The following is a 6,507-nucleotide window of genomic DNA, read 5'->3' as shown; positions in this document are numbered from 1 at the left end:
GCACTTACTGCTGCACTTTCTTTGTAGTACTATTTTTGGTGTATCACATTCGTTTTGACATATTGTGTTTCCATTGTAATTTGATTCAAAACTGTTTTTTTTTTTAAAGGTTTATTTATTTCATTACAAAGTCAGATATACAGAGCGGAGAGACAGAGAGGAAGATCCTCCGTCCGATGATCCACTCCCCAAGCGAGCCACAATGGCCGGTGCGCGCCGATCCGAAGCCAGGAACCCGGAACCTCTTCCGGGTCTCCCACGCGGGTGCAGGGTCCCAAGGCCTTGGGCCATCCTCTACTGCTTTCCCAGGCCACAAGCAGGGAGCTGGATGGGAAGTGGAACTGCCGGGATTAGAACCGGCGCCCATATGGGATCCCGGGGCATTCAGGGCGAGGACTTTAGCCTGTAGGCCACGCCGCTGGGCCCAGATTCAAAACTGTTTTAAAAAAAGATTGATTTATTTTTTGAAAGGCAGAGTTAACAAAGAGAGACAAACAGATAGTCTCCTATCTGCTGGTTCACTCTCCAAATGACCACTATGACCAGGCCTGGGCCAGGCTGAAGCAGGGAGCCATTATTGACTCAGTCTTGCTATTTATTATTAATTTCTTCATACCTTCTATTTCTTTGTGATTCAGTCTTTACAGATTGTATATAAAGCAATTAGAAAAGGAACATTCAAAAATTTGAATTAAAAGGTAAAAACACATGTGTAGGCTGCCTTCTGGGGTTTCTATCCTGTTTCATTGGTCTCTGTTTTTGTAATAGTGCCAGACTGCTTTGATGACCACTGCCCTGAAGTATGTCTTGAGATCTGAAATTGTGCTTTCTCCAGCTTCACTTTTATTCCGTAGGCTAGCTTTGGCTATTTGTAGTCTCTTCTCTTTTCAGACAAATTTTTTTTTGCATCATGTTTGTATTTCTTAGAATGTTGTTGGGATTGATTTTGATTGGAATTGCATTGAATCTGTAGACGACTTTTGGCAGTATGAATATTTTGATAGTGTTGATTCTACGATGCAGGAACATGGCAAATGTTCCCATCTTTTAATGTCTTCTATTTCTTTCCTTAAAGTTTTGAAGTTTTCATCATCGGGATCTCCTACATCTTTGGTTAGGTTTATTCCAAAGTATTTAAGATTATTCTCCACTATTAAAAAGGGGAGTGTAACATGTTTTTTCCTCAGCCTGTGTCATTTGTGTATACTAGGGCCATCAATTTCTGTTCATTGATTTTCTGCCTGCCAAGCTCTCTTGAGTTCCAAAAGCCTTTTTATTGAATATTTTTATTCTCCTGTGTGAAGAATCATGTCATCTCTGAACAGGGATGATTTTTATTCCTCACTTCCAATCTGATTTCCTGTAATTTCTTTTTCTTTCCTAACAATTCTCTCAAAGATGTCCAATACTATATTGAATAGCTGTGGTGAATGTAGACATCCTTGCATAGCTCCTGATCTTAGTGGAAAAGCTTCCAGTCTTTCCCCATTCAATATGATGCTGACATTGAGTTTTTAGTCTACTGCTTTGGTTGTGTTTGTAGATTGTTGTAGATTCTAGGCCTATCTTGCTTTGGGTTTTTAGCATGGCTTGGTGTTGGATTTTATTAAATACCTTCTCTGCATCTATTTAGAAGAACCTATGGTCTCTATTCTTTAATTTCTTCATGTGGTGTATCATAATTTTTAAATTATCAAATGTTAAACTATCCCTGCATTGCAGGGATAAAGCCCACCTAGTCCAGATGAAAGATCTGTGTGATGTACTGTTGAATTCTGTTGGCAAGTATTTTGTTGAGAACTTTTGAATATATGTTCACCATGGATATCAGTCTGTAGTTATCTTTCTCTGTGTGTCTTTATATAATTTTGGTATTAACTAACATGCAATCAGCAGAATGGGAGAAAACATTTGCACACTGCAAAAGATATAGGGGACTAAGCTTGGATTTGCAAAGATCTTCAAAACCTTAATGGCAGTAAAATATACAAGCCTGTGAAGAAATGTAAAGGAAATGAGCAGGCATTTTTCAAAAACACAAAATAAAATGACTAATAAACATATGAAAACATGCTCAGGCTTCCTAGCTATTACGGGAATTACAAATAAAAAGCACATTGAAGGTCCACCTAACTCCAGTGATTTGACCTACATTCAGAACTGTACTAACAACACTTGCTGGTCTGCATATAGGAAGAAAGGTACTCTACTCCACTGTTGATGGAGTGCAGGCTAGTACAAACATTATGAAAGTCAGTACGGAAAGTGCTCAGAAAACTAAAAATTGATTTACCGTATGACCCACCTATCTTCATATGAGAAAGTGATTTGCAATCCCATATTTATAGCAGCACAATACATAATAGCTGAGATGTCGAAACAACCCAGATGCCCATCAGAAGAGGACTGGATAAAGAAACCTTGGTATGTCTACTGAATAGAAGAGTATTAAACAATTCAAGAATGAATTTCTACCATTTGCAACAAAATGACCCCAACTAGAGAACATTATGCTCAGTGAAATTAGCCAATCCCCAAAGGAAAAATAGCATATGCTTTCTCTGATATAAGGCGACTTTCACGGAAAATATAAGCTAAATAACTATATAAACAAACATGTATAAACATATAGATTCTCATAGATGAACTTTCTAATGCAGACTATCATACTGGGAAGAGACGATATGTTGAAGTATGTGGGGCTCAGGGGCAAAGAGATCACTATGTCAACAAGATGGTGACTAACAGTCAAGGTTACTGGGTTACCTGTGGCAAGCAAGATGGCGGCCAAGGGCAGAGCCCTGGGCATGAACCAGGGCAGGGTTCAAGTTGTTTCAAAGAAAGACCTGGCCTGTGGGAGGGTGGCTTCCTCAGTCATGCTCCTAGTAATTGGCTACTGGTTTCTCCCCTCCTGGAATTCCTGGCTGGAGGCTCTTCGTTATCCTATATGAGAATTTGTACTTCCCAAATAAATCAGAACTGCATGGACAGAACCCATGCCCATCTGTTTGTTTCTCGCATGCCGGGAGGCTGGATGACAGGCAGCAGGCTCACCCCCTCCGGGAACGGGGTACTAGAGGAATCTGTGGGGGAGACCCCGCAGCAGTATACATCTCTATTCCTAATTAAGAGGAGGACTCAGAATAAAATAGTTACATATATCTTGACAACAGAATACTAGACTTTCTACAGTTCTCTACCTGTAATGCCATGAGACACGTAGATATCAGCGTGTTAGACTTGGGACTGCTGCTGAAAGACTATACTATTATAATAATTTGGATGTTAACATTGGGGAATGGGAAATGGAAAAGAAGGAAGGGGAAGTGTTGGGGGAATCCCCATATTTATGAAATTATTTCATGGCTAATATTATTAATAAAAAAGAAAATTTATATATGCACACAAACATAAAAATAAAAGCATAAACCTTATCTTTCAACATAAGCCATGTGTATTCAGAGCAACTTTGTAAATGACATCAGTACTTTAATCCAGCACTTTAGAACCTTATTTATTACTAAGGGCCTTGAGAATTTTAGGCAAGTCAGAGGAGTGTTCTTGATGTTTACTGAAGAAAACTGTTATTTAAATATATACATGTAAATCAAAAAGTAAAAGAAATGAAAATGAGACACATTAGGACTGTAAGATAGATTTCTGATAATTTCCCGTCAAAATTTTTACAAAATTGCTTTTGCAGGCTGAGAATTTTCAGGAGCCTTATCCTGGTATGGATATTGGTAAAGAATTTCTGGATGTGTTTCTGCTAAATATTTTGCCAAATTTCTCAAAATACTCCCATAGGAAGCTTTTCTCTTGGCGTTCTGGAAAGTTAGCAATTAAAATGTCTTTATAATCATAATAAAACGTCTTTGCTGTTGACTGGATCCTTTCTGCTCGTTGGTAGTCATTGCCTTGATTGTGCTTTCTCTTCAGAATTATACTTGTGAAAGTCATGTTTCATCTACTTTGGTAGTTTTTTTGAAGACATAATCTTCATCCCACTTATTTAAAATTTGCATTGAAAACTCTGTTCTTGTCTACAACTGACCTAATTGTAAGACTTTTGACACCCAAAAAGCAAACACAATCAGTTGAGTTGGTGTTGGCTATTGTTTCTGTGGTTAACTAACAGTCAGTCTTCTTCTGTTAGGACGTAAAAACAATTAATGAACATTGTGGTGAATGGTCATCTGTTGCATATTGCACTTTCAACATTGTCTCTCCTCTTCTTCCATTTGTAAACTCACATTTTCTTTGACTCTAGATTTTCATATACTTGGAAATTATCAATGATTTCACCCAAGCTTCACCACAATTGCCATATGTGTGTGTTTGCTTCAGCTTTGGCAGAACTCAGTTGATCTGTTAGAACTCTTCAAACATACTTTAATGAAAAGGAAATAAAGTCAAGAAAAATTTCAAGAAAATTTAAAATGCAAATGAAAGGACATTATCATGAAAACAAAAACATAACACAGTGAATGGAAGAAAATATTGGCAACTTATGTATCTGATAAGTATCTAAATCCAGAATATATATAAGAATACTTTTAACACTGTGCTTTATTCTGGTCATTTGATCCGCCCCTGGAGCCTGGAGTTTTATTTTGTGTTAGGCAATGTGTATATGTGTGACCAATCCCTGATATGAGTCTTGGTGCCCTAGGTTCAGGCAAGTTGTTCTGGCCCATAACATTTCACAAGTGTGTCATCATTCATTGTTGATTAAGCAAGTAATCAGATCTTGTTTGACTCAGTTGATTGGATGAGAGCAATTGTAAATTGATCTGATTTCCTTTTGACTTTATTCTTGTGCCTTTTACTTTTTATGCTTTTGCTTCTTATTCCTCTGGTTTAATAAATTATGTCTGTCAATTCATACTGTAATTTCTTCCAGTGTTTATTGGATTTGGGTGGCAATGGTAGAATTGGTTTAAGTGACCTTGAGTCACTGAAATATGCCAAAGAAATTTGATGAGAAAAATAAGGAATTAAGGATGCCCAAATGCTGAACCTATGCTCGCCGTGTGGCTGGTGAAGATATCAACAGTACAAAAAAAAATAACAGCTTTGTTTCGTTATGGTGTGTGGCATCTCAAAATGATAGATACAACTAGAGAAAATGGGTTCGTAGGATGCCCTCTCTGCATTTGGCTGTTAAAAAGGTAAAAAAAAAAAAAAAGTTACGAAGGGACTATACTACTGTGATAATTTAGGGATTAAATTGTGGGTCAAGGAGGGAGGAAATGGTTAGGGAGGGAAGAACCCCTATACCTACAAAATTGTATTGTGGTAAATAATAAATACATTTAAAAAAGTAAATAATTTTAAAAGTTGGGTTTTTATGTTTGTCCCCTTCCCCCTCACCCAACCCCTGTTTCTCTTTTCCAGGTTAGTGAAGAATGGACTCAAAAAAAAGAGAGAACTTTTCCTGGGCCAAAATATTTCTCTAAAAACTTTGTGTTTCTCCTTCAAACCAGAAGGAACTAGGTTAAAACAGTTTTCAGAGTTGGCAGAAAACTTCAAGGAAGCCAAAATGGGGTAAGAGAGAAGCAATGTAGCAACTGTTGCAGGAGCACCACACACACACACACACACACACACACACACACACACACATCCTATCAGGATTTTTTTTCTAGTAGCTGCGATGTTAACCCTGTAAATGCTAAATTTACCAACAATCTGGAATAAATTGCCCATGAAAAGAAGATTTTTAAAATGGCTTTATGTTTTGGAGTGATTGCACCTAGATATGCAATGAAAAAACATGCAAAATATCTATTTATAATTTCATTGATGTTTAAGAAACATAACAGTAGTAGAAAGCTGCAAAGGCAAAATATTAACTGGACACCAATAGCTTGTTTTTTCTCATGATGAGTGAATCAAAATTTAAATTCTTTGAGTATTGAAACAGAACACATTTTTGTAAAAAGAATATTTGATTTGAGTTTGCCCAACTGGAGTCTCTGAGAAAAAGAAAACATAAAAAGAAAGACACTCTCTAGATAAAGATGATTTTTTTTAAGTTTGCAAAGTAGTGCTAATTTACTAATGAGCTGTTGTAAAATCACATGCCTGACACTTAGAAGCTAATGATGTACCATTCAGCTGTCTCGTGTCTATTTCATTTTAGTATTTAGCCATTTGTTGTGTTGAAGTATAATTTTGCTGATTTTGGCAGATTTTAGGATAATCTAGACTTTGGTACCTTATAGCCATTTTAAGGTATATAGCAGCCGGTCCTGTATATAAGCTAAAATTGAAACGTCAATGAGCTAATCAGAGGTTGTGGTTAAGAACTTGCTTCTTTTTTTTTTTTTTTTTTTTAACATACTGGTTACTCAAAACCATGTCAATTCCATAATGTTGCAAATTGCTGTTGATGTTATATTGGGACTCTTAATTGACTGGGATGATATTCTACCAGCTCTAACTTCGGACCAGAAATGGTCTCCCCAAGAAACTGTTCAACCCATCTGGACAATAAGATGCTGG

Source organism: Ochotona princeps, chromosome X, assembly GCF_030435755.1.
Source record: "Ochotona princeps isolate mOchPri1 chromosome X, mOchPri1.hap1, whole genome shotgun sequence".
NCBI lineage: Eukaryota > Metazoa > Chordata > Mammalia > Lagomorpha > Ochotonidae > Ochotona > Ochotona princeps.
The sequence above is the reverse complement of the archived record's forward strand: the minus strand, read 5'-3'. Positions refer to the sequence as shown.